The sequence below is a fragment of the Bos taurus genome, chromosome 25, assembly GCF_002263795.3.
Source record: "Bos taurus isolate L1 Dominette 01449 registration number 42190680 breed Hereford chromosome 25, ARS-UCD2.0, whole genome shotgun sequence".
Taxonomy (NCBI): Eukaryota; Metazoa; Chordata; class Mammalia; order Artiodactyla; family Bovidae; genus Bos; species Bos taurus.
The window spans coordinates 4,664,050-4,691,664 of NC_037352.1; the positions used below are offsets into that span (position 1 = coordinate 4,664,050).

At 46.8% G+C, this 27,615-nt stretch overlaps 1 protein-coding gene across 8 annotated transcripts in view; it reads left to right on the plus strand.

Moving 5' to 3' along the window:
• Positions 1-27,615, plus strand: part of RBFOX1 (RNA binding fox-1 homolog 1) — a 2,433,924-nt gene that overhangs the window by 457,617 nt on the left and 1,948,692 nt on the right. The window lies entirely within an intron of this gene.

Genomic DNA, 27,615 nt, shown 5'->3' on the forward strand with positions numbered 1-27,615 from the left:
AATATCCAGTTGTTTCAGCATAATTTATTGACAGGTCTATCCTTTCCCCATTGATTCTTGATGCTTTTGTCAAAAATCAATTGATCGTAACCATAAGGGTTCACTTATGGATTCTCAGTTCTAGTCCACTGATCTCTGTATCTTGATCTTTATGCCAGTGCCACACTGTCTTAATTACTGTAGCTTTGTAGAAAGATTCAGAATTGGGGGTGTCAGTCCTCCAACTTTGTTCTTTATTTCCAAGATTGTTTTAGCTGTTCTCAGTCCCTTGTATTTCTCTATGAATTTTGGGATCGGTTTGTCAATTTCTGAAAAGAAAAAAGCTTCTGGAGATTTGATAGGAATTGTGTTGATTGTCTAGGTCATTTTGGAGGGTATTTTCATCTTGAAAGTACTAAGTGTTCTGATTCATGAACATGGAATGTCTTTTCGTTTTTGTGGGTATTTTCAAGTATCTTTCAACAATGTCTTATAGTTTTCAATGTAAACATTTTTCACTTAAATTTATTGCTAAGTATTTTATTATTTTTGATGCTATTGTAATAGAAGCGTTCTTAATTTCATTTCCAGGTTGTTCATTGCTAGTGCCAAAAAATACAGCCTTTTTTTTTTTCTGTTGGAAAATTGCTCTTGTATCATGCAACCTTGTTGAACTTGGGTGTTCTCATTGTCACGCGCGCGCACGTGTGCGCGTGTGTGTGTATTCCCTACGCTTCTCTCATTTGCAAATATACAAGATCTTCTCATTTGCAAAGAAAGATAGTTCTTCTTCCTTCCCAACGTGATGCTTTCTGTTTCTTTTTCTTGCCTAAATGCTCTGTCTAGAGCCTGCAGTGTAACACTGAATAGAAGTGACATGAGCAGACGTCTTGTCTTGTTCCTGATCTTAGGGAGAAAACATTGTCTTTCTCCATCAACTGTGATGTTTAGCTGTGGATTTTCTGTAGATTCCCTTTATCAGTGTGAGGACTTTCCTTTCTATTCCTAGACCATTGAGCATTTTTATCATGAAAAGTTGTTGGGTTTGGTAAATGCTTTTTCTGCATCTGTTGAGACGATCATGCCATTTTTCTTCTTTATTATCTGCCCACTCTCAATTGTTATGTCCTTGATTGTCTGGCCTGTCACAGTCTTTCGCATGATAACTTAGCAAAGGGCCAGCTGCTGGAACATCTCAACATGAACAGGTTTCAAGCAGAAGACCAAGGGCAAGATTCCCTACTTCTAGAAAGACAAATGCAGATTTGATTTTACTCCCTCTTTTGGGGGAGGGTGCATCTAGATCTTGATAGTATGCAGTATATCAACATCTTCCTGGATGGACTGGGGTCCAGAGGCCTGACTTGGTAGAATCACAAATTTGTGGTTTTACACTCTGTCAGACAAGAGCTTTTCTAGAGCTAGGTTGCTCTACTGATATTCTCTTTTCCACAATTACATTGGACAATATAACCAAGTCCTATAAAATTAAAATCAAGTTTGAAATAGGGTTTGTTAATTACAGTATTTAGCTGTTGTGGTTATTGTTTCCTTGGAGATTAATGAGGTGAGTTATTGTAACATAATTAGGCTACAGTGTATCTAATCTCTTACAAACCCTTGCGATTCACTGTTGTTCCAGTATCATTTGAAGGTTAATTTCACTCTGCTGGTATAGACTTGGCAATGCACTTTCTATTGAAATATGTTTTTAATTATATTTGAAAGTCATTAGTCAAGGGCTCTGCTGGGTTGTTCTGCACATGCTTGCCATGGAAAAATCAGATACTGTTAGACTCATCATGGTCATCCATCCCCATGCCCTGGGGTCCCCAGGGCATCAAGGGGGATTTGCCAACAGATGGTTGTGCAATCTGCGTGAGCCTCAGTCTGGTCCCTGGCATACATCTTTGATGGTGAAATCTTCGGCAAAAGTCCCCACCATGCACTTAGGTCTGTGGGTCAGCCTCCAGAGTGGAATCTTAGGTCACTGCACAGCTGTGGACTTTCTCAAACACTCATAGCTCTTTCCCACCTTGCGGCTTCATGGACACTGCCACATGCTTTGAATGCTCCTTTTCTGTCTTACTTCCAGTCATCAATGAGTTTAAATGACACTCCTTCCAAGGGATCTCCCAGGACCTCTGCCTCCCAGGCCTCATCAGCTCCTCTGTGATCAGCTCCTATTTCACCCTATGTTTTCCTCAGTGGAACTGATTTCCAGGTGTAAGTGTATATACCTTTGATCATCTGTTTGATGTTTCCCTCCTCATAAGGCTGAGTCTCTGTCTGTTCATTGCCCTACCCACAGCACATGGCACACACAGAAAATCCTCAGGTGTGGTGGTTGAATGAAAGCCCTGGGGACTAACTTGCTACCCTCCGACAGCCTCCCTGGCAGGAGACTCAGCCTCACCTTTGCACCTCATTTTTGTACCCTAGTTCCACACATGCCGAATGGCTGGACCCCTCCTCCCTGCTTCACCTGTTTACCTGTCTCAATTATTCATCAGCGTTCTGGAGGAAGCACACAGGATCTTCTTCAAGGGGGTGTCCTGAGATGACAGCGTAACCACTATGAGACAAACATCCACCAGAGGCCAGTTTCTCATTTGTCTGCATTGTGAAGTTTGTTTAGATGATGTCTGAGCTGTGGCTTCCAAGATCCTCAATTTGACATTGAACAGGTGGCCCATAGGAAGCCATGGAGGAGATAGGGGGGCAGTTAGCAGCCCCACCAAGAACCTCAAGGCAGAAGTCTTGTGCTATTCTGGATCTTGCTCTATTGCTTTCTCTATAGCAAAGCCTCTCCTACATGGGCATCTCTTTAGAGAATTCAAGCCAAGGGACTTCCCTGCTGGTCCAGCAGTTAAGACTCCACCTTGCAATGCAGGGAACGTAGGTTAGAGCCTTGCTCAAGGAACTAAGATCCCACAATCACTGGGCGACTAAAGCCCACGCCCCACAATTAGTGAGCCTGCACACTCTGAAGCCTGCACACCACAACTATAGATTCCGTGAACCACAACTAGAGTCAGTGTGCCACAATGAAAGATCCTGCATGCCACGACCGAGACCAGGCACAGCCAAACAAATGAATATTGAAAAAAAGAACTCAAACCAAGGAAGGTATTTCACAGTGGCTTCCATTTTTAAAATCAGGCCCTCCTTACTAAAGTGTTTTGGAGTGGCCAGATTCAGAGGGGAAAAGGGTTGGTTGATTGTTCCCACTGTTAGCAAAGCTGCTTGTGTATATGTGTGTGTGTGTGTGCACTCCTGTGCACAGCTGTGTCCATGTGTATGCATATAGACTGCTTTATCCTGTATCTTCTTGAAGGCTCAGTTGGTAAAGAATCCTGCAATGCAGGAGATTCCAGTTCAATTCCTGGGTCGGGAAGATCTGCTGGAGAAGGGATAGGCTAGCCACTCCAGGATTCTTGGGCTTCCCTTGTGGCTCAGCTGGTAAAGAATCTGCCTGAAATATGGGAGACCTGGGTTTGATCCCTGGGTTGAGAAGATCCTCTGGAGAAGGGAAAGGCCACCCACTCCAGTATTCTGACCTGGAGAATTCCATGGACTACAGTCCATGGGGTCACAGAGTCAGACATGACTGAACAATTTTCACTTTTTTCACATCCTGTTGTGGAGAGACAGAAAATGGTGCTTTCTATTGTGTTCTTAGGCTTATAAAGTCATTTCCTGAAGGGCTTGATTTAATTTAGACAGAAGCTGTTCTCTGGATCAGTGACTTAAGCAAAGACTTGGAGACTGGAAAAAGTCTCGAAACAAGGCCTCTGCCAGGGTGCTTGTCAGAGAGGCTGGCTGGGAACCTTGCCTACCCAACAGGCCCAGCGAAATCATGGCACAGATGTCACTGCTGTCTGGTCAGGCAATGCCGAGTGCAAGTGAGAACATCACTGCAGGGTGAATGCTGACTCTCCCTGGGTCTCCATGTCTTCATCTTCAGGGAGGCAGGACGATGTGGTGGTTACAGCAGAAACTCTGGAGTCAGAGTACAAGGGTTGAAGCTGGAACCCCTGGTTCCTAGCCATGAGGGCATAGGGAAGGAATGTGACTTCTCTGAGCTTAGGCTCCCTCCAGAGCAATCCTCATGGGGTGGCTGTGAGGATTAGAGAGACTGGTGAATATTTGGAGTAAGTCAGAGTTGTTCTTGTTTGAAAAATAGGGGTGTACTTTCCTCCCTCTGCCATCACACAGAGCCCAAGGTGGAATGATGGGAAGTGAGAGGAAAGAAAAGGATCTGACACGTTCTGTGCACCTACCCTGCTGGTAGGGGCTCAGATGGTAAAGAATCCACCCACAGTGTGGGAGACCCAGGTTCAATCCCTGGGTTGGGAAGATCCCCTGGAGAAGGGCATGACAACCTACTCCAGTATTCTTGCCTGAAGATTTTCATGGACAGAGGAACCTGGGTGGCTACAGTCCATAGAGTTGCAAAGAGTCAGAGACGACTGAGCAAGTAACACTTTCTTTTCATTAAGTGCCTGGCTCCACTCCGTACTAGCTGCTCTGTGTTCTTTACCTTGTTGAACATTCACACGAGCCCACTGAAGTACATGAGATCATCCCCTTCCTGGAGAAAATATAAGTTGTCCATTCCTACCCTGATCGTGATTCTGTCTGGGAAAGTCAGCCCCTACTGGGTATCCACATGGAGTTGCTATGATCCACGCCACATACATGGAGTGAAATGAACATCCCTGACATGGTGCTGATAGCAAACACGTATAGGCTGGGCATGGGGGAGGCCAACAAGTGGGGAGGTGGCTCTGTGCAAATGCTGCCCAATTAGAATATTCCATATTGAATGGTGAAGTCGAATCTGGTCAACACTCTTGCTCAGGAGGTACCAGTGCTGTGTGAGGGCAGCCCTGACCCTAAAACTAATGAGATACTGGGAGCATCTTCTAGAAGGCCTGATACCCATTGCAGAGGCACACAGCACGTTGGTTACTGAGCTTGCCAGGGCAGTTTCTTGCATCATTAACTCCCTTGCCTGGATCCTTAAGAAAAATCCCCATCACCACGGACCTCTGTGTGGGTCTCCCCCTTGAGCCCACGTGGGTGACAATATGCTCCCCATTTTCCACACAAAGAGACTCAGAGAAGCAGTTGGAGGTCCACCTACAGCTGGCATGTGGCAGAACCATTGGCGCGCCTGGGGGCTTGCTCACATGTCAGGACCAGCAGTGGGTCATCTGCCATCAGTGCCTGGCTTGGTGTCTGTGCTTCCCAAAGTGGCACCACCAGCCACCTTCTCCCGCATCAGGGCTGGTGCAGGTTTCCAGTCTCCATGTCCTCAGCCCATTGGCTGGCACCTGGCCAGGTGCGGCTGCTGGGTTTCGCAGGTTAGCTGCAGGTGGGGCTCGCTTCACTGCACTGCTTCACTCATGAGCTTGGCTCCAGTACGGACAAGTGGGGCCTTCCTGGCCTATTGTCTTCTCACCAAACCTGAATCCTGCTTCTCCCAACATTTTTTATTTAAATTTTCTTCACATTATTATTATTATTTTAAATAAGCCCCTTTCTTCAGGTGGAATAGGTTTCTCTGATTTAAATTCCTTGGGTCCCAGTGTAATTTCTCTGCCTTAACGTGCCACATTGGCCTTTGAGAATCAATCGGTTTTGTCTACTGGATCAGAGGCCTCCCTGAAATGCAGATAAATTGCCCATTATGGAACCATTGTCTCCCAATTCTGGGAGGTATTCAGAGAATTCAAACAGATTTGTCAGGCCTGACCTTCTTTTCACGAACCAAGCTGGGATTGGCCCTCTCTAAATTAAATACTGCTGAGTGCCACCCCCTCCCCTCCACCCCCTGCCCCCGACAGGGCCTTGGATATCACCCCCACCTCCAGCTATCCACCATCCCCCCCACCGCTCCTCTGCCTTAGGCAACAGCCCCCGCATTGCCAAGGAACCCACCAGCATGCTGGGTCCATGGCTTCTTGGACCCACTGTCCTCCACTCTGCACTGGCCTGGTTGTCGAGCAGCCCCATAGCCTTGGGGTCAGCCAGGGGCAAGTCCTCGTCCACAGCCTGGAGTCCAGAGAAGGGAGGCCCAGAGAAAGGACTCTGCCACTTCCTGCCTCCCTGTCTGTTCTTGCCCCAAACACCAGCATTATTTTATTATAATAAGCCTGATAAGTCTCACGGGCTTCCCAGGTGGCTCTGGTAGAAAGAAACTGTGTGCCAATGCAGGAGTCGTAAGAGACTTGGTTTCAGTCCCTGGGTTGGGAAGACCCCCTGGAGGAGGGCATGGCAACCCACTCCAGTATTCTTGTCTGGGGAATCTCATGGACAGAGGAGCCTGGCGGGCTATAGTCCACACGGTTGCAATGAGTTGGGCAGAGATTAGCAACTGAACAACAGCGTAACTAGTGCATAATATTAGCAATAGTACTAACTGTAGGTATCATAATCAATAACACAAGATTATTTCTCATATGACACAGAATCATGAAAATATTTTAATATCATCAACAATATTAACAATAGTGTATGCTGGCTGCTACAAGGCTTCTCTGTCCGTTGAGCCTTTTTCTATCAACTTCATGACTCAGGTACAAGCGTAACAAAGTAGAAACTACAGCAAACAATAGTGGTGAGGATGATGGACTTCAAGTCCTGTATGTGTTCCAAGCATTTGCCAAGCATGCAGATTTCAGTTCAGTTCAGTCACTCAGTCGTGTCCGACTCTTTGTGACCTCATGGACTGCAGCACGCCAGGCTTCCCTGTCCATCACCAACTCCTGGAGCTTGCTCAAACTCACGTCCATTGAGTCGGTGATGCCATCCAACCATCTCATCCTCTGTCATCCCCTTCTCCTCCTGCCTTCAATCTTTCCCAGCATCAGGGTCTTTTCCAGTGAGTCAGTTCTTCACATCAGGTGGCCAAAGTATTAGAGCTTCTGTTCAGCATCAGTCCTTCCAATGAGTATTCAGGACTGATTTCCTTTAGGATGGACTGGTTGGATCTCCTTGCAGTCCAAGGGACTCTCAAGAGTCTTCTCCAACACCACAGTTCAAAAGCATCAATTCTTTGGCACTCAGCTTTCTTTATAGTCCAGCTCTCACATCCATACATGACCACTGGAAAAACCATAGCTTTGACTAGATGGACCTTTGTCAGCAAAGTAATGTCTCTGCTTTTTAAGATGCTGTCTAGGTTGGTCATAACTTTCCTTCCAAGGAGCAAGCGTCTTTTAATTTCATGGCTGCAATCACCATTTGCAGTGATTTTGGAGCCCACCAAAATAAAGTCTCTCATTGTTTCCATTGTTTCCCATCTATTTGCCATGAAGTGATGGGACCGGATGCCATGATCTTCATTTTTTGAATGTTGAATTGTAAGCCAACTTTTTCACTCTCCTCTTTCACTTTCATCAAGAGGCTCTTTAGTTCTTTTTGCCTTTTCATACATTCATGGGGTTTTCAAGGCAAGAATACTGAAGATTTTACTTCCCCCAATAACTGACGCGCTGAGTCACTTCCTTCTGTGCTCAGTCGCATCTAACTCTTTGCAGCCCTGTGGACTGTAGCCCGCTGGGTTCCTCTGTCCATGGGATTTTCCAGGCAAAAATGAATACTGGAGTGGGTTGCCGTTTCCTTCTCCAGGGTATCTTCCTGACCTGGGGACCGAACCCAGGTCTCCTACATCTCCTGCATTGCAGGTGGATTCTTTACACTGGGCCACCTGGGAAGCCTGTATTACTTACTTCTGTCATTGTATGGCTAAGGAAACTGAGGTTTGGAGAGGTTTTATAATTTTCCCAAGTGCACAATATGTGGGAACTATTATATCTGGCCTTGAATTCTAACCCAGATACAAAGACTGATTTTGCATAGTTACTTACACTGGTTAGGACCTCTTACATTATAAGTTCCTAAGCCGAAACTCCCGTGAGCAAAGGAGTCATCTGATAGGAGCTCTGCGGGAATATTTGTGTATTTCAAGGGTTTCATTGGCTCCTTCACACAAGGGAAGCCATCCATATCAGGAGGGATCCCCAGATGGAGGGCTGCATGGGGCAAGCACCTGCTCACCCACTTCAGGGGCTTCTAGAAGGCAGCAGAGGTCCTGGTGGTCAGGAAGGAGGAGGTGGTGGAAACACCTTTGCCTGCTGCCTTGGTGCCCCTCTGATTGTTCTGAGGCTGCAGGTCCCTGAGCTGGCCTGGTGGTTCCCCCAAGAATCCCCGTCTCTGAGCTTCTTTCTGCTGCTCTTCTCCCCGTGGCCTGGAACCACCTGCAACACGACACCTTCCCAGCACAGAGGCAGCTCTATGTGTGAGGTCTGATGCACGCCCATCAGTGTGTGCTATCAACTTCCTTCCCCGCTCCCATTGTGCAAAGCTCTGGGATCACTTCTGGTCCACTCATCCCGGCCCACACTCTGTACCTGAAACACCCCTTCCCGTGGGTGCCCAGGCACAGTCCCACCTTTCTGCTTAAAAGTCTAGTGGTGCACCCTGGCCGGGTGAACTTCATCCGCACAGCCGTGCCTCATACCTGGTGTCTCCACTGGCAGGTGAGAATCCTGAAATCAGTCCAGGACTTTCAGAAGCCCAGCTCCAGGGCAAAATGGGCAGGAAAGGGATGATGTATGTTGAGGGTTTGCCGCTGCTGAGGACTCTCCCTGGCTGAACATTGACTTTGGAAACCGGCCAACCTAAATCTGTCACTTGCATGCTGTGGGTTCTTGGGTAATTGACTTAAACTTTCTGAGCTTCAGTTTGTTGGAGATACCAGTATATCTTCTGGGGAGATACCTATATGGCAGGGAGCAGGAAGTCTTTGGTATTTTTCCAGTGATTTCTAATATGTGTCTTTCCATCCTCGAGCACATCTCACACGGTAGCCTCTCAATCAGCGGCACATTATCTCGTCCGCTCAGGTGTTTCACAGGAGCTCCTCTCTCCTGCCGACCCGAGAGCTTAATGAATCTAGAATCCCCCAGCCTGCATCCATGAACTGGGCATCCCCTTGCAGAGATAACCTTGTTGCCGCTGTGAACAGGGTAATATTTCCCCCTTTCTTCGTAGTCTAATGAATAAATGATATTCCCATTGGTTATTTATCTGCTTTTAGAATTTGAATGGAATTCTACTGATAATTACGGCATTTCACCATTTGAGAGGAAATTGGCACCTGCTGCATGGAGATAATAGCCCGATTCAGCATCTATGAAATATGGAATTTTCTGCTAATTCCTGCCTTGAAATTTGTAAATCATCAGTGGAGTTGGTTATTAAAATTCAGGAGTTTAAAGACCTAGAGCCAAGGGGGTAGGGAATGGCCCTTCTTCATTAAGATTATGGAAACTCACTGTGACTGCCAGACCGAAGACTCTCGGCCCAGGAGGTCTCAAAGCAACTCGGGAATAGGAAAGCTTCTTGGTAACGTGATTATCCATGGGACTGAGCCCGCAAAACAGGAGCAAGCTGGCTGAGGGGCGCTTGTCAGAATTTGCAGAGATGAGAGATGGCAGCGAGGCAGAGATTTGTAAAAGGCACAGTCTTGGATGTCAGGCAGATAATGGTCAGAATTCTACCTGCTTCTCTGAGCCTCTGTGTCTGCACTGGCACATTGAAAGAAAAAAAAAATGCCTTTTTAGGTGATGCATAGCTACTTTGATCTTTAAATTGATCTCAGCTCAAATCTATACATTTATCATCCATTTACAGCCATTTACTACAGATCACCAGGTGCCAGATACTCCACCGGGGTTTGGTGGTGGTGGTGGGGGATTCTGGGGAGCAAAGCCAGGCTTCTTCCCTGACCTTGTGGAGATTACTCACCAAAGATGGCGCTTTGAGTCTTCGACGATATCTTCGTCAATCCTGAATGAATATAAAGATCCAGAAAGGAAGAATGTTAAATCGATACCATTCTCCCTGATTGAGGAGAACACCTGCTTTCAATTAGCAACCTAAAAAGTTGACTTGGAAGTTTGGGGAGGGATGGAAACAGTCCATGTTTTGATCGTGACGGTGATGAATACGACTGTACGTATTTGTCAAAACTCATTAAGCTAAGTGCTTTAAAAGAGGATACATTTTATTGTATGTAAGTTCAGTTCAGTCGCTCAGTCATATCCGACTCTTTGCGACCCTATGAATCGCAGCACGCCAGGCCTCCCTGTCCATCACCAACTCCCGGAGTCCACCCAAACCCATGTCCATTGTGTCGGTGATGCCATCCAACCATCTCATCCTCTGTCGTCCCCTTCTCCTCCTGCCTTCAATCTTTCCCTTATAACCCGACTTTCAAAACAAACACAAAACACCCTCTTTGGACATGAAACAGGCAATGGGACAGACTGTAGTAGTTGCCAAAGCTGAAGATGTCACTGACTAGGAATTCCGAATTTTAGATGACTAAGAACTAACAGAGAGTTCTCACCTTGCACTTTGGTGTGTAAGAATATACAGATTCCTCCACCTGCCTTTGACTTTCACCAGGAGCTCATGAACTCTGGGCTTTGGGTTGGCCCACCCCACTCTTGTCTTGGTGGCCACTGGGAAGGCAAATTGTCATAATGACTCAATCCCCAGCTGACCTAAAGATCAAGCCCAGTGTGCCAACGGGCTCTCTCATCCCTAGCCCTGAGCACTGTCCTTGGAGCAGCAATGTTGCCGATGGAAGAATTGCAGCGACGTGGTAGTGGTCAATTTTTGTCCATCGAGTCAGTGACGCCATCCAACGATCTCATCCCAGCATCAGGGTAGTTGCTGGGAAAGATTGAAGGCAGGAGGAGAAGGGGATGACAGAGGATGAGGCGGTTGGATGGCATCACTGACTCGATGGACATGAGTTTGAGCAAGCTCCAAGGGTTGGTGATGGACAGGGAGGCCTGCATGGGTCACAGAGCTGAACGTGACTGAGCGACTGAACTGAACTGGTAGTGGTCATGCCAAGTTGATCCTCCTGGCCTTGTTCAGGTCAAGGAACTCAGGCTTCAGTGCCCAGGAAATCTTTGAGCTCAGCACGGTCACTTGATGTCCAGTGTCATCCCTCGTGATGACCACCTGCACAGACTTCTCCCTCCTTCTCTCCTTGCTGCTTCCTTCTCCCTGCTCTCTGTTCTCCCCCTCTCCTTCTTCCCCTTCTGTCTCTTCTCTCTTCTCTTACCCTCTTTCCCCTTCTTAGATCTCTCCATACTCATCTTTCCCTTGATTCTTCCCTGGGGAGGCTGTTTGTAGCTAAAAGAAACTTGCGCTTCCTCACCCCCTGCCTGGTTTAATGTACTTCTCCCTGCCTGCTGGGGCACGTTGGCAGGTGACTTCTCAAGTCAAAAAGCATATGCTTTAATCCCCACTGAAACCTGATTTCCACGGAGCCCCACAGAGTCTTGCCGTTGCAGAAGAAACCCTCAGTGAGGAAATGAGGTAGCGTCAGGTTTTTCATCTCCAGCTGAACTGATAATCTTTCTCCATGGAGTTCACAGCCAGGTTAATGAGACACCGGGGGAACTTGGCTGACATTCTCCTCTTTGGTGCCAACTGTCCATACTTGTATGTGGACAGCCCCAGAATGACTTTATATCCTAACTTCCACCCTGGCCAGTGAGCTCATCCCAGCCCAGGACAAGGTAACCATTCCCTGCAACCCTGGGATTTAGCACAGGATTTGGTGTGTAGTAAGATGTACAGTTGAAACTGGTTGAGCCAGACTGACCAAGAGAATGATGGAAGAGAGAGGAAAACATCTCTGAGGGCTGCACTGTCCACAGTGGCAGGAATCAGGGGCCATCGCTGGCAAGGACAGAGTTTGTTCAGTTTTCCTTAGTTCTTTGGTGTCTGTCCTGGATGCTCCTGTGGTCACAGAGATATTGGTTTTGCCTAGAAAATATGAAGGGATCATTTTTTAATAGCATTCTTATCTCAGTTTAACTAAAGGGAAGGGTCAGGCCAAGGAGATGCCTCAAATCTCACCACATTCCATGATTCCCATAGCTTTTTTAAAATCCAGACAATGTCTGTCCTGAAAGTCCATGGAACAGAGCAGGATTGGCCCCTGGCTGCCTTCTCAGTCACATCCAAAGTCTCCCCTGCTGCTGCTACTGCTGCTAAGTCGCTTCAGTCGTGTCCGACTCTGTGCGACCCCATAGACGGCAGCCCACCAGGCTCCCCCGTCCCTGGGATTCTCCAGACAAGAACACTGGAGTGGGTTGCCATTTCCTTCTCCAGTGCATGAAAGTGAAAAGGAAAAGTGAAGTCCCCCCTAACAGGTGGCAAAGGTGCCCCACCACCTTGGCCTTAGAAATGCGTTCCCTTCTCTGTAAGGAGCTTCCTCTCTCCAGGGCCGCCAGAGGGCATCTCTCACGCCCTGTCCTGCGGTTTCCCTCTTGCTTCCCCACCTTGACCCTTCTCCGATTCCGATCAGTGAGCACATCGGTGTTCGCTGCCTGAGTAGAGGAGGACTTCGTTTGAGCGTCTGGGGATACACATGAACCTTGTCCAGGGAGCCGTGTTCACACTCACTTTGCAGGTGCGTTGTGTGCTGTGCTGTGCTTAGCTGCTCAGTCATGTCCGGCTCTTTGCGACCCTATGACCTATAGCCCACCAGGCTCCTCTGTCCATGGGGATTCTCCGGGCAAGAATACTGGAGCACTGGACAGCTAAGCATGGGCATGCATGTGCTGTCTAAAGCTGGGATGTCGTAGTGATCTCCCTGTGAGCAGAGGGAACCATGACAAAGCCTGGTTGCCACAGAGGCGTTCTGGCACCACGATCTCACTCACCACACTTAGCTCTCAGCTCTGATGAAGCGTCCCGGCCACGTGCTTGGCCCCGATCCCGTGGAGTGGCTCTTCACCCCTTTGTTGCGAGCCTGCTCGCCCGGCACCTGGCACAGAGAGGAAGTGAACTCAGAATCCAGAAGAGACTCTGGTGCCTGCGTTGTGGGAAGTTTGGGGTTTCAGATTCGGAGCTGCCTCCTTTGTTTCAGAAACAGACATGTCACCATCTACGGCAACACTCTTTGTGATCCTTTTCACTCTCCTAAAAGTGCACCAGAGTGGCACTGGGGGGGAGGTGTGATTCAGCCACCCACAGCCATCTGGGGCCGTTTCTCCCCCAGCATCTGTCTGCCTCGGCCTCCCCACCCCCTTCCTGATTCCTGAGTAAGAGAAGGACTCTGCCGCCCAGTTTCCCAGGTGGCCCAGAGAGAGCAAAGGGCATTCGAGCCCTCTGCGAAGACTTCACAGAGAAGGCAGTGGAGGTTTAAATTTTTCTTAATGTATTGCTTAAACACGCTCGCTGTGTCTCTCTGCATTTTCCTGGGCCAGGGTCTCTCTGACCGTCTGTCTCTGGCTCGTCCTGCCCCCTCCCCTCTCCATCTGCACGTGTCTGTCTCTGCATCTCTGCCTTTCTCTCCATCTGTTTGTGTGTCTGTAAATCTGTCTTCCTGTCTCTTTTTCAATCTCTCTCCTTCTTCCTTCTTCCTCCCTCCCTCCTCAATTCAACCCCCCCTCCACACACACACACACACACACACACACATCTTTCTCTCTCTGAGTCTGCCTTAGTCACCCTCTCTGTGTTCCCCAGCACCTCCCTGGTAAAACAGGGCTGACAATAATGGGTATTTTGCATTTCCCATAATTAACTTGGGCTCCAACATGGGCTACCTTTTCATCATCGTATGCCTTACTTTAGCTAGCAGTATTGTCACACAAGATCTGTATCATTAAAATAAAATGACTCTGGAAAAGTAACTGGGGCTTAATGTTGCTTAGTCCCACACATGCCCTGTAATTTCCCATGTTATCCTGCCCCTGTTTGACTAACTCTATCCTACTTATTGTATGCCAGTAAATCTATGTTTTTCTCACTCAGCAAAGGGTACTGAGGGTTTGCCTTGGGAAATTTCCCAAATTTCCCTTCTATAGAGTTCAAGTTTGTGATGATGGCTGTAGAGCTCTATGTACAAACTAAAAACCATTGACTTGTGTACTTTGTGGATAACGTGTGGTAGGTGAATTATTTCTCAACAAGGCTTTTTTTTTTTAAAGTAAATCTAAGTATAAAACACATTCTACTGATTTTAGTCCAGCTTCAGATTTTCCGCTAGATCATTTAAATTTGGGGACCCCACAGCATGTGGGCCAGAACTTATTCATGACTCTCTATAAATGCATCACAGTGAAATACCAGACATTGCCTCCTGCTGAAATCAGCTGGCTAATCTAAACCTTGGCTGGAGGGTTCTCCTGACTGTCAACGCAGAAGCAGAAAACAAGGGAAGATGAATGAACTCATAGTAGGATCCAGCCTCCATGGGTTTTCTTCCCTCTGACAAAAACAGGCCAACTCCTGCTCATCCTCAACACAAATACCCTTCCTCAGAAGGCCTCACTGGCACCCCAGGTTTAGAGAAATCTCCTTAATTGCTGTGCTCCACAAATACCCTGAAATCCTTCTCACGGTTATCATGCCTTCTTTTCCTTCTTGGCTTGAGGGGATGTCTTCTCTGTTGGACTATACGTGCCTGGAATGTGGGAGTTATGTCTCTTTTGCACCAAGAAGGTATGAGGTAATTGGATGAGGGAAGATTAAAAGGGGGGAAAGGGGAGATGAATAAACAAATGAATATGGGAACTTGGTGTCTAATATAGACAGTACAATCTACCCTGAATATTCACTGGAAGGACTGATGCTGAAGCTGAAGCTCCAATCCTTTGGCCACCTGATGTGAAGATCAGACTCATTGGAAAAGATCCTGATGCTGGGAACGGTTGAAGGTAGAAATAGGGGTGGCAGAGGAGAGGGTGAGATGGCATCACTAACTCAATGGACGTCAGGTGGAGCAAACTCAGGGAGACAGTGCAGGACAGGGAAGGCTGGTATGCATGGTCCATGGGGTTGCAAAATAGCTGAACACAACTTAGTGACTGAATAACAGCAACAACAGACAGTCCGCTGGTCCCAGTCAAGTATTCAATGCCCAGTGCTACCTACTGAGCGCATATACAGGCAGATCTTGTTTCACTTTATTTTGCTTCACAGATGTTATGTTTTCTACAAATTGAAGTCTCATAACTACCCTGCATTAAGCAGATCCACCAGTACCGTTTTCCACCATATTTTGGCCACATCGTGTCTTTCTGTCACATTTGGTAGTTCTCAGGATACTGCACATTTTTTTTAATCATTATTATATTTGTTACAATGCTTTGTGGTCAGGGATCTTTGCTGTTACTATTGCAAAAATATTAGGGGCTTCCCAGGTGACCCTCATGGATATGAATCCACCTACCAATGCAGGAGGTGTAAGTGATGTGGGTTCTATCCCTGGGTTGAGAAGATCCCCTGGAGAAGGCCACAGCCACCCACTCCAATATTCTTGCCTGGAGAATCCCATGGACAGAGGAGCCTAGTAGACTACAGTCCATGGGGTTGCAAAGAGTCAGACACAACTGAAATGACTTAGCATGCAGCATGCACACACAAAGGCTCAGATGACAGCAATTTTTAGCAATAAAGTGTTTTTTAGTAATTAAGTTTATTTATTTCTAATTGGAGGATAATTGCTTTACAGTATTGTGTTGGTTTCTGCCATACATCAACATCAATCAGCCATAGGTTGATTGTGCCCTCCCTCTTGAACCTCCCTCGAACATTAGAAATAAAGTATTTTAAAATTTAGGTACGTACATTATTTTTTAAGACATGATGCTATTGTACGAATAGACTATAAGATAGAGAAAACATAACTTTTATTTTGCCCTGGGAAACTGAAAACGTCCTGTGTCTCACTTTATTGAGATTTTTGTTTTACTGCCATGGAACTGAACCTTCTGTAGCACCAAGGTCTGCCTATATATTATTTTCTATGAGCCTGACACTATTCTAGGCCCCAGGGAACCCAGCAGTGAGCCAAACAAACCTCTCTCTTGGAGCTTGAATTCTGGTAGGGGAAAGACATAGACAATAAAAATAAATCAGTTAATCATGTGTGTGTGTGTTCTTAGTCCCTCAGTCATGTCTGACTCTGCGACCCCCATGGAATTCTCCAGGCAAGAATACTGGAGTGGGTTGCCATGCCCTCTTCCAGGGGATCTTCCTGACCCAGGGATCGAACCCAGGTCTCTCACACTGCAGGTTGTTTCTTTACCATCTGAGCCACCAGGGAAGCCCAAGAATAATCCCTTCTCCAGCGGATCTTCTTGACCCAGGAATCAAACTGGGCTCTCCTGCATTGCAGGTGGATTCTTTACCAGCTGAGCCACCAGGGAAGCCCAGCTGATCATGTGGACTATCAGAAGATGATATGTGTTGAGGAGGAGTGTGGGTGAGGTGTGTGACCATTTGGGGGTTTTGTTTTGTTTCTTTTTAAAAAATATTTATTTATTTATTAGTCCACTTTAGGTCTTTGTCGCACCATGAGAGGTCTTTTCTTTGCTGCGTGTGGACTCTCTAGCTGTGACGAGGGCTCAGTAGTTGTGATGAGCGGCACTCAGGCTTAGCTGCTCCTTGGCATGTGGGATCTTAGTTTCCCAGCCAAGGATCAAACCCATGTCCCCTGCATTGCCAGGCGGATTCTTAGCCACTGGACCACCAGGGAAGTCCCAGCATGTGGCCCTTTGTTAGACATTTTTCCTTGGTCTTTATTCACGTCGCATCTGTAGGGAAATGAAGGCCTAATACAGAGGGGGAGAAAACTGGAGAACTTGCTGCAGGGCAGAGACAGAGAAAATGGTCATGGTTTGTTGTGTTCCATGCACCTACGGGCTTCCGAGGTGGCGCTAGTGGTAAAGAACCCATCTGCCACTGCAGGACACATAAGGGGTGTGGGTTTGACCCCTGTGTTGGGAAGATCCCTTGGAGGAGGGCATGGCAACCCACTCCAGTATTCTTACCTGGAGAATCCCATGGACAGAGGAGCCTGGCGGGCTGTAGTCCATAGGGTCGCAAAGAGCTGGACACGACTGAAGTGACTTAGCACACACACATGTACATGCACCCTAAGACTTAAAGCTGGGATTCCAGCAGCAGAAGGAAAAACAACTTGGGCTGGGGACAAACAGCCCTCTTGCTATGGAAACAGACAGCACGAGGTTGGGGAGTCAGTGCTCGAGTTACAGCCCGTTCTTCACACTCCATTCCTGGTTTGTAAGCACAAGCCTTGGCAAGCTCAAAAGCTAAAAGGAAGACAAAAAACAAATGGGCGCAGAGCACAGCTGGAGTCAGAGGAGGCGGGACGAGGCTGTGTGGCTGCCAGGCCCTGGGAGACAGCGTGTGGCCAGCTGCGACAGGGGTTGGAGCCACAGGCAGGTCTCTTTGAACTTGGTATTTTTCCACAGCAAACAGAAGCCCAGAGGCTGTTGGCAGTGGAGCCACATCCCAAGGGTAGAGAGGGCAGAGCAGCTGTGGGGAGCTGGGCTGGGAGGAAGCAAACACGGGGCAGAGGCGGGCTTTCTGCGCTTCACAGTCGGGGCTCCCCAGAGAGCCAGGGCCAATGTTAATATTCACCAGGCGCCCCAGCGATCTGTCACAGGAGGGGAGAGGAGAGCAGGGCAGCAGGTTGCCAAACGTCACGTGGTCCCGGGAGGCTGGAGCGGGGGGCTCTGCAAATAAGTGCGAGCAGTGCTGGCCACAGACAGTCATCATCTCTATGATAACAGCATCTGCCGGTGTGTGTTGAGCGTGTGCTTGTCAGGCATCATGCACAAAGAACTTTATGGGGTTTATCTCATCCTCACCATGAATCCTTCTGTCCTTTAGGACTCATGTGGTTGCAAGTGATTGAAAATCAAACCCAAAATGATGAGAAGCAGAAAGGGAATTTGTCAATACATGCAACTGAAAAATCCAGGGGTACATGGCTTCAGGTTTGGCTGGATCCAGGAACTTAAATAAAGTTCTAGGGTCCAGTCTTTTTCTGATTTCTTGACTCTGCTTTTCATTTCTTGGTACCATCCTCAAAGCTCCAGTAAGTCTCATGCTTCTCATTGGCTCAAGTGGGCACCCTGTGCCCATCCTTGATAAGATTCCTGTGGCTGCAGAGCCATCTCACCTATCCTAGAGTGAGAGGTGGACACTCAGTCATAACGAGCTGGAATGGTGCTCAAATGAGCGTCAGGGGCAGTCCTGAAAATAGGTAAATCAAGAAGAGTGTGTGCATGCTCAGTCATGTCTGACTCTTTGTGACCTCATGGACCGTAGCCCACTAGGCTTCTCTGCCCATGGGATTTCTCCAGGCAAAAATACTGGAGTGGGTTGCATTCCCATCTCCAGGAGATCTTCCCGACTCAGGGATTGAACTTGAGTCTCTCACATCTCCTGCACTGTCAGGCAGATTCTTTACCACTTGCGCCACCTGGGAAGCCCCAGGTAAATGGAAGCAGGCATTAAAAATAAAAATGCCCATCCTTTGATGCTCGGATCACCCCTTTTTTGTAGGTGGGGAACCCGAGGCTTGGAAAGGTGGAGGCGCTGGTCCCAGGGAGTCAGTGGTGAGGCTGAAACAGGGTCCGGCATCCCCTGCAGTGGCTCTCAGCTCATCCCATCCCCCAGCCACAGCCGCGCCTCCCGCCGGCCGCTTGTTCCCAGCCCCTCCCTGCTTCCTGATCTGTCCTTGGAGCCGCCAAGTCACTCCAAGACACCCGGGGAGCGTCAGGGTCGCCCTGAAGACAGCGGGAGTTGTCACAAGGCCACGGGCCCATCAATCGTGTCGGTTTCAGAGGACCATTCCCGAGGCAGAGGGTCATCGATACCATCATCTCCATCTTCTTTAATGCTAATTACTTTTTTCCCCATGTCAACATAAAAATCATCTTAAATGTCCTCATTAAAGTGAATGTGGTTTCTGACCACAGAATCATCAACTCAGCCTGGGAAAGACTTTCAGGGGAGATGATGTTCCCTGAGCCACATGTGACAATTCCGAGTGATTTAGAATATTGGGTTTGTATGATTTTTAATCATTAAAGGAGACGTAAAAACATATTTTATACACAATCTTTTATCTTACACTTATTTTTATATTTCTCTATAACAATTTATTGCGACACATATATCACCATTACATCAGACATTTATGGCTCCATTAAAATTCAATGCCACCATAAATTTGGGCTGGTTAAAGTAGTGACATTTGTAACAGCTTCCACAAGGACATATTTTATATTTAAAGTGAAACTTTGAGAAGAAACTTTTGTTAAAGAAAAAAAAAAATCCTTATAGGCAAGGAGAGGGATATAAGATTTTCCCGCTGTCTAAAACACCGAATGCCTACCCTAATACCTGCTGTATTAAGAAGCCAGACTTTTGCTAAATACTTGGGGAGCTATTTCCAGTATTTGGAGATTAACGGGAATCATATGATAATGCTATCATTGAATAGAAATACTCCACTCTCCCCAATCCTTTGGCAGCCTAAGGCCTGGGAGAATTTCAGAAGTAAGGGAAAATATTAAATCAGACTTTTAAACAATGCAGTGTCCATATAATGAGTGCTTTTCTGATTCTAGAGTGTAAGGGTTTTCAGAAAGTGATAGGATGAGGGGCTTATGTTTTTTTATCATTTGGTCCAAGATAGTGAGTGCTTCTACTGGGAAATTTAAGGTCTGTCTGTCTCTCTCTTTCAATCCATCAGAGGATATTAGAGCAGCTTTTGTGATTCCAGGGCTTTTATAGATGATTTGAAAAGTAAAAGTGGGGATATATTCCTTGTTCTGAAGAAACTTTCTACACTAGTGAGAGTGAAAATGTTAGTTATTCAGTCGTGTCCGTCTCTTTGCAACTCCATGGACTGTAACCCGAAGGGCTCCTCTGTCCATGGGATTCTCCAGGCAAGAATACTAGAGTGGGTAGCCATTCCTTTCTCCAGGCGATCTTCCTGACCCAGGGATCCAACTCAGGTCTCCTGTATTAAGGCAGATTCTTTCCTGTCTGAGCTATCAGGGAAGCTCTTCTACACAAGGATGCCTTCTCTGAAAGGACTTTTGCATCCTCAGGAGCCATGAGAATATCTGATGTTCAGAAGATATCCACCTACATCATTTGCTTAACTCATTGGAATAGTTGTACAAGGCATCCAGTAAAGACAGCTTTGGGCTGTCAGCACCCAGCTGGGCATGACTGAGGGTCTGGTTGCACAGGACAGCACAGGTGTCCTGTATGACCTCTGAGCAAGAGAAGTGCGTGAGAGCTGTGCAAGTTCGAGAAGGGGTCCTGGAAGAATGGGGCTGCAGGTGGGTATGACTTGACCCTCCAGAAGTAACACAAAGGGTTGTCTGGGCAAGAGGAACCAGGCAAGGTGTATAAAAGCAACTTTAAGAACATCCCTGGAGAGGGCTGCTGCTGCTAAGTTGCTTCAGTTGTGTCCGACTCTGTGCGACCCATAGACGGAAGCCCACCAGGCTCCCCCGTCCCTGGGATTCTCCAGGCAAGAACACTGGAGTGGGTTGCCATTTCCTTCTCCAATGCATGAAAGTGAAAAGTGAAAGGGAAGTCGCTCAGTCATGTCTGACTCTTAGCGACCCCATGGACTACAGCCCACCAGGCTCCTCCGCCCATGGGATTTTTCAGGCAAGAATACTGGAGTGGGGTGCCATTGCCTTCTCCATCTGGCTAAAGGATGGGATCAAGGTGTCCTTGAGCTTAGTCAGCCTCACGATCTGTGTAATAACCAAGGGCAAGAACATCTCACCGAGTATGCATTGTGTCAAGCAGGGTGCCTGCCAAGCATGACAATAAAGAGAGCAGAGATCTGCTCCCACCTTCTGTTAACCTGGTTCTCTTCTAAGTGCTTTGCTCAGAGGCGTGCATGCTCAGCCATGTCTGACTCTTTGTGACCCCACAGACTGTAGCCTGCCAAGCTTCTCTGTCCATGGAATTTTCCAGGCAAAAAAACTGGAGTGGGTTGCCATTTCCTCCTCCAGGGGATCTTCCTCACCCAGGGATCGAATCTGTGTCTCCTGCATCTCCTGCATTGCAGGCAGGTTCTTTGCAGTCTGAGCCAACCAGGGGAATCCCAAAACAACTCATCCCTCTTGCCTTTTCTTATGTTTCTCTCTCTCCAGAGTTCTTTCCTGTTCCCCCTCACATTGCTTGGATGGCATGCTCCTACACATCCTTCAAACCCCATCTCAAAAGCCTCCTCCTTCTTGTAGCCTCTGTCTTCTGGGCTCCCACAGCACCTGGAACTGATTCTAGTCAGCTTGTGTTTTAGTTACCTGCTCACAAACCCATCTCCTGAGCTGCTCATGGAATTCCTTGAGGTCAGGAACTCAGTGATTTTGAAGTCATTGGAGGCAGTGTGAGCTGCTGCTGGAGCTGGCCTGGACCAGATCACAAGAATCACTGTGTGTGTCTCTTCCTTACTGCACATTCAGTTCATGCTTGCTAAGTCACTTCAGTCTTGTCTGATTCTTTGCGACCCTATGGATTGTAGCCCCCCCCCAGGCTCCTCTGTCCATGGGATTCCCCAGGCAAGAATATTGGAGTGGGTGGCCATGCCCTTCTGCAGGGGATTTTCCAATCCAGGGATCGAACCCATGTCTTTGATGTCTCCTGCATTGGCAGGCAGTTTCTTTACCACTAATGCCCACCTGAGGAGCCCCAAAATAGATGAACCACAAGAGATTCATCTGGGAACCATCTGGGATTTGAACCTGCGACCTCTTGCACCCAAACCAAGAATCATACCCCTGGACCAATGAGCCATCATAACACACATTCAGTAGGTTCCCGTTGATAACTTGAAATTGGCCACAGTGGAATATTGGCAGGATCTGGCAGTTAATGAACATCAGGCCCTTTATTGGCATGGGTGAGGAGGGGGAGACACAATAATAAAACATTTACCTCCTCACACTGATCTCAGGCAAAATGAAGTAAAAGGCTTTTGCCACCTGTATCAGCCTCAGAAAATGGTGGTCATTTCCTTGTGATTAGATGACCTGTGTGCCAACAAAGGTCCATCTAGTCAAGGCTATGGTTTTTCCAGTGGTCATGTATGGATGTGAGAGTTGGATTATAAAGAAAGCTGAGCGCCGAAGAATTGATGCTTTTGAACTGTGGTGTTGGAGAAGACTCTTGAGAGTCCCTTGGACTGCAAGGAGATCCAACCAGTCCATTCTGAAGGAGATCAGCCTTGGGTGTTCATTGGAAGGACTTATGTTGAAGCTGAAACTCCAATACTTTGGCCACCTGATGAGAAGAGCTGACTCATTTGAAAAAACCCTGATGCTGGGAAAGACTGAGGGCAGGAGGAGAAGGGGACAACAGAGGATGAGGTGATTGGATGGCATCACCAACTCTATGGACGTGGGTTTGGGTGGACTCCGGGAGTTGTGATGGACAAGGAGGCCTGGCGTGCTGCAGTTCATGGGGTTGCAAAGAGTTGGACATGACTGAGCGACCGAACTGAACTGACCTGTGTGTGAAGAAATGTCGCTTTCTCTCCATCCAGACAGTTTAAAGAGCTCTCTCTGCAGGCTCCACTGTTTAGGCTCTGGTAGAGAGATGCTACAGGTCTTCCCTGTAGCTCAAATGGTAAAGAGTCTGCCTGCAATGCAGGAGACCCAGTTTCGATCCCTGGATGGGGAAGATCCCCTGGAGGAAATGGCAATCTCCTCCAGTATTCTTGCCTGGAGAACCCCATGGACAGAGGAGCCTGGTGGGCTACAGTCCATAGGGTGGCAAAGAGTCAGGCTTGACTGAGTGACTAACACTAGAGAGATGCTGGATTAGACTGGGTGATTATAAAGTTTCTTCCCAGCTCTAAAATTCATTGATTCTGGGCATTATGCATATCACTCACAAGTAATTAACATTACTAATGCCCTACATTCATTCAGCCCTTATCTTTTCTTTTTTTCCCTGAAGAACTTTCATATCCATTATGTCATTTGACACTTCTCAGAAGCCACTAAATAGGGAAGTTAATACATCCGGTGTAGACTTCTACTTAGATTTTCAAATAGATTTGCGCATAGTTGACCTTGGTCTCAGAGAGGGGGTGGGGGCCACAGGGTGATGGCAGACCATAATGTGCTCAGTTCAGGTAGGATGAACTCTGAGGCTCAGAGAGGGCAAGACACTTACCCAAAGTCATGCAGATACAGAGCAGCAAAGCTTCATCAGCTCCTGGATTGCACCGAAGGTGAAGAACATTTGGTGTGGGTGGTCGCCGAGAAGAACTGAAAAGTAGCGTATCTATGTAATATCAGCTATTTTAATAGAAGGCAAAAAGCACACTGTCTCAAAATTGAGATAGCTTATCTTTGATTCCAAACATCTGAATACTCAATCCGTTTGGAGGGCTCCCTTCCATTTTTGCCGCTCGATGAGCTGTCTGAGCCTCATAATCACGGCTCCGGGCTTCCCAGGAGGCTCCTTGCTCTGTGGGTCATGAAATCCTTTTTCCCTCCAGAGAGACTGACCCCTCCACACACAATCGAGGATGAACAGGCATTTTACAAAGGTTTCAGAAAAGGTTGATAACTCATCTCTCTGAATTCCCTGTGATAAGAGAACCTATTAGGAGGCTAAGGAGGAGAAGCAATTTGAGTTTCACGAAACTACCAAGTAATTCAGACAAGCCTGGGTGTAGAACTTTGCTCACCCCTCTACTTGGGATTTGTACGACTCTAAGACATATATTGAGTTTCAAAGTAGACTGAAGGAATACATTTAGAGCAAAGGAAAACACGTACAAGGCATCATTCAAAAAAGAAAGCCAGGACTTCCCTGGTGGTCCAGTGCAGAGTCCGCCTGCCAGTGCAGGGGACATAGGTTTGATCCCTGATCCAGAAACATTCTGCATGCTGCCGGGCAACTAAGCCCATGTTGCCACAAGTACTGAGCCCAAGCCCTAGAGACCTTGCTCCACAACAAGAGAAGCCAGCGCATCGAGAAGCCGGCTCACTTCAGCTAGAGAGTCGCCTCTGCCTGCTGCAACTTGAGAAAGCACCAGGCACAGCAACAAAGACCAGCACAGCAAAAATCAGCAGTTAAAGTAAAACATTTTAAAAAGAATGCGGACATCCATGTGTGTACATGCATGTGCAAAACTTTAATAACACACCTCCAATGGCAATAGTAGCTGAATGGTAACAATGGATATAGCTCAGCCCTCATAATGTGCTCACAAGAATTCTAGAAATAAAGATTTCAGTGCCGTTACATAGGAAATTCAGGAAAAAACAATATTGGTTGGTATAGATCAGATCAGATCAGATCAGTCGCTCAGTCGTGTCCGACTCTTTGCCACCCCATGAATTGCAGCACGCCAGGCCTCCCTGTCCATCACCAACTCCCGGAGTTCACTCAGACTCACGTCCATCGAGTCAATGATGCCATCCAGCCATCTCATCCTCTGTCGTCCCCTTCTCCTCCTGCCCCCAATCCCTCCCAGCATCAGAGTCTTTTTCAATGAGTCAACTCTTTGCATGAGGTGGCCAAAGTACTGGAGTTTCAGCTTTAGCATCATTCCTTCCAAAGAAATCCCAGGGCTTATCTCCTTCACAATGGACTGGCTGGATCTCCTTGCAGTCCAAGGGACTCTCAAGAGTCTCCTCCAGTACCACAGTTCAAAAGCATCAATTCTTCAGCACTCAGCCTTCTTCACAGTCCAACTCTCACATCCATACATGACCACAGGAAAAACCATAGCCTTGACTAGACAAACCTTTGTTGACAAAGTAATGTCTCTGCTTTTGAATATGCTATCTAGGTTGGTCATAACTTTCCTTCCAAGGAGTAAGCATCTTTTAATTTCATGGCTGCAGTCACCATCTGCAGTGATTTTGGAGCTCAGAAAAATAAAGTCTGACACTGTTTCCACTGTTTCTCCGTCTATTTCCCATGAAGTGGTGGGACCGGATGCCATGATCTTCGTTTTTTGAATGTTGAGCTTTAAGCCCACTTTTTCACTCCCCACTTTCACTTTCATCAAGAGGCTTTTGAGTTCCTCTTCACTTTCTGCCATAAGAGTGCTGTCATCTGCATATCTGAGGTTATTGATATTTCTCCCAGCAATCTTGATTCCAGCTTGTGCTTCTTCCAGTCCAGCGTTTCTCATGATGTACTCTGCATCTAAGTTAAATAAACAGGGTGACAATATACAGCCTTGACGAACTCCTTTTCCTATTTGGAACCAGTCTGTTGTTCCATGTCCAGTTCTAACTGTTGCTTCCTGACCTGCATACAAATTTCTCAAGAGGCAGATCAGGTGGTCTGGTATTCCCATGTCTTTCAGAATTTTCCAGTTTATTGTGATCCACACAGTCAAAGCCTTTGGCATAGTCAATAAAGCAGAAATAGATGTTTTTCTGGAACTCTCTTGCTTTTTCTATGATCCAGCGGATGTTGGCAATTTGATCGCTGGTTCCTCTGCCTTTTCTAAAACCAGCTTGAACCTCAGGAAGTTCATAGTTCACATATTGCTGAAGCCTGGCTTGGAGAATGTTGAGCATTACTTTACTAGTGTGTGAGATGAGTGCAATTTTGCAGTAGTTTGAGCATTCTTTGGCATTGCCTTTCTTTGGGATTGGAATGAAAACTGACGTTTTCCAGTTCTGTGGCCACTGCTGAGTTTTCCAAATTTGCTGGCATATTGAGTGCAGCACTTTCACAGCATCATCTTTCAGGATTTGAAATAGCTCAACTGGAATTCCATCACCTCTACTAGCTTTGCTCGTAGTGATGCTTTCTAAGGCCCACTTGACTTCACATTCCAGGATGTCTGGCTCTAGGTCAGTGATCACACCACCATGATTATCTGGGTCGTGAAGATCTTTTTTGTACAGTTCTTCTGTGTATTCTTGCCATCTCTTCTTAATATCTTCTGCTTCTGTTAGGTCCATATCATTTCTGTCCTTTATCGAGCTCATCTTTGCATGAAATGTTCCTTTGGTATCTCTGATTTTCTTGAAGAGATCTCTAGTCTTTCCCATTCTGTTGTTTTCCTCTATTTCTTTGCATTGATCACTGAGGAAGGCTTTCTTATAAGTTGCCTATAAATTTTACACTTTGTACGTGCGTACGTGCTAAGTTGCTTCAGTCGTGTCTGACTCTGCGACGCTATGGACCATAGCCCACCAGGCTCCTCTGTCCATGGGATTCTCCAGGCAATCATACTGGGACATGGGTTGCCATGTCCTCCTCCAGGGGGTCTTCCAGACTCAGGGATTGAACTCATGTCTCTTATGTCTCCTGCATTGGCTGGCGGGTTCTTTACCACTAGCGCCACCGGGGATACCCACACTTTGCACACTAATTATTATTTTACTGTTTATTCTCAAAAACGTTTAGAATATAATTGTGTGGATTTAGACTGCATGTTTCACTTGAGAAAGAGTTAGAACTCGGCTCCCGTGTGGCAGCCAGAGAGCCTCTCTGAACGTGTGCAGTGAAGTTGTCTCTCACTGCAACTTCTGTGGTAAGAACTGTCTTTAGGGCCTCCCTCCCATGGTGTGTTGGAACCAGCTCAGACTGGCGGGGGAGAGCAGGTTGTCAAATTTCAAGGAAATCTGCCAGCTGGTTGGTGTCATCTTGGCACCTTGAAATTGGCCATCATTGGGATGTTTGCACCATGGAAACCAGGAAATACTACAAAGCAGTGGTTTTCACTCTCTAAGGAACTGGTTGTTAAGCATTTACCACAACACCGCTGCTATTCACTATATAGGGTGCTGCTCCATTTATATCTTTCAATCTCACTTAATTTTCATATCCACAGACAAGTAGACAACCATGTGAAAGTCATAGTCTTTTTTTTTGAAAAAAACTGTATTTCAGTGTAGTTGATTGACAACATTGTGTCAGTTTCAGGTGTATAACAAAAGTGAATCAATTGTACATATACATATACTCACTCGTTTTAAAATTCTTTTCCATATAGGTCATTAACAAGAGTACTGAGTAGAGTTCTTAATAGGAAAGCCAAAGACCTGAACTCTATGAGAAATCGGAAACAATAAAGGATTCCCTACTCTTACCCAGTAACCTGTAGGTATTTGATAATTATATAATGTAGCCTTTCTTTTTGTTCCTTTTCCTAAGCTATCTTAAGAGTCCTCAAGCTTTAGTGGATGAGTTAATATGCAAGTGTCAATAGGGGGAAACCATGTGTATGGCACTTTATAAGAGTATTTAGGGGGCTTTTGAGGGTAACTTTGGCCACAAGAGTATTTTACTGGAGGACTCTTCTGCTGGCTCAGTGATTAAGACTTTGCCTGTCAGTGCAGGAGACATGGGTTCAAACCCTTTTCTGGGAAGATCCAACACGCCTGTGCACTATTGAACCTGTGCTCTAGAGCCCGCCAGCTGCAGTTACTGATCCAGGTGCCACAATTGCTCAAGTCCGAGCTCCCTAGAGCCCATGCTCTGCAACAAGAGAGGCCACTGCAATGAGAAGTCCGTGCACTTCAACTAGAGTGCAGGCCCCCTTGCAGCAACTAGAGAAAAGCCCGTGCAGCAATGAACACCCAGAACAGCTGAAGATAAATAAATAAATAAATATTTTAAAAGTATTTTACTGAAGTTGGAAAATATGATAGTTGAAACCCAGATTACACGGGTTTGAATCTAGGCTTTGCCACACAAGCTACTTCACCTTTTCTGAGCTTTTAGTTTCTTCTTCAGTAAAATCAGAATAAAAAT